This window comes from Corvus brachyrhynchos, unplaced genomic scaffold, assembly GCF_000691975.1.
Source record: "Corvus brachyrhynchos isolate BGI_N302 unplaced genomic scaffold, ASM69197v1 scaffold395, whole genome shotgun sequence".
NCBI lineage: Eukaryota > Metazoa > Chordata > Aves > Passeriformes > Corvidae > Corvus > Corvus brachyrhynchos.
The window spans coordinates 98,171-98,544 of NW_008238340.1; positions in this window are offsets into that span (position 1 = coordinate 98,171).

Consider the following 374-nt stretch of genomic DNA (forward strand, 5'->3'; position numbering starts at 1 on the left):
AAAGTTGCGCTCCGAGAGGAGGTGGCCAACTCCTGCCAGGAGAACAGCCTGACCCGGAGGACCCCACCGTGCCATTTTGTTTCCAGGACCAGAGACCTGTGTCTTCTTTGCGTGTGTGTAAGTATTTTTGCGATTCCCGGCCCCTGGGAAATTACCTTTAGTCTCTCCTTTTTGCTGGTGGTGGGTGAAGTTGAGGCTGAGATTTAAGATGGGAGCTAAGCTTTCTCAGCCTCAACGGGAGGTTTATCTCCAAGTTGGGGAGTCCCTGAAGAGTTGTGGGTTACAGTTATCAAAGGGGTTTTTGAAAAGGTTTGTTGAGTGGCTCTTCTTTTATTTTCCCCAGATGTCCCCTGTTAATTTGAAGTCGGCCATGT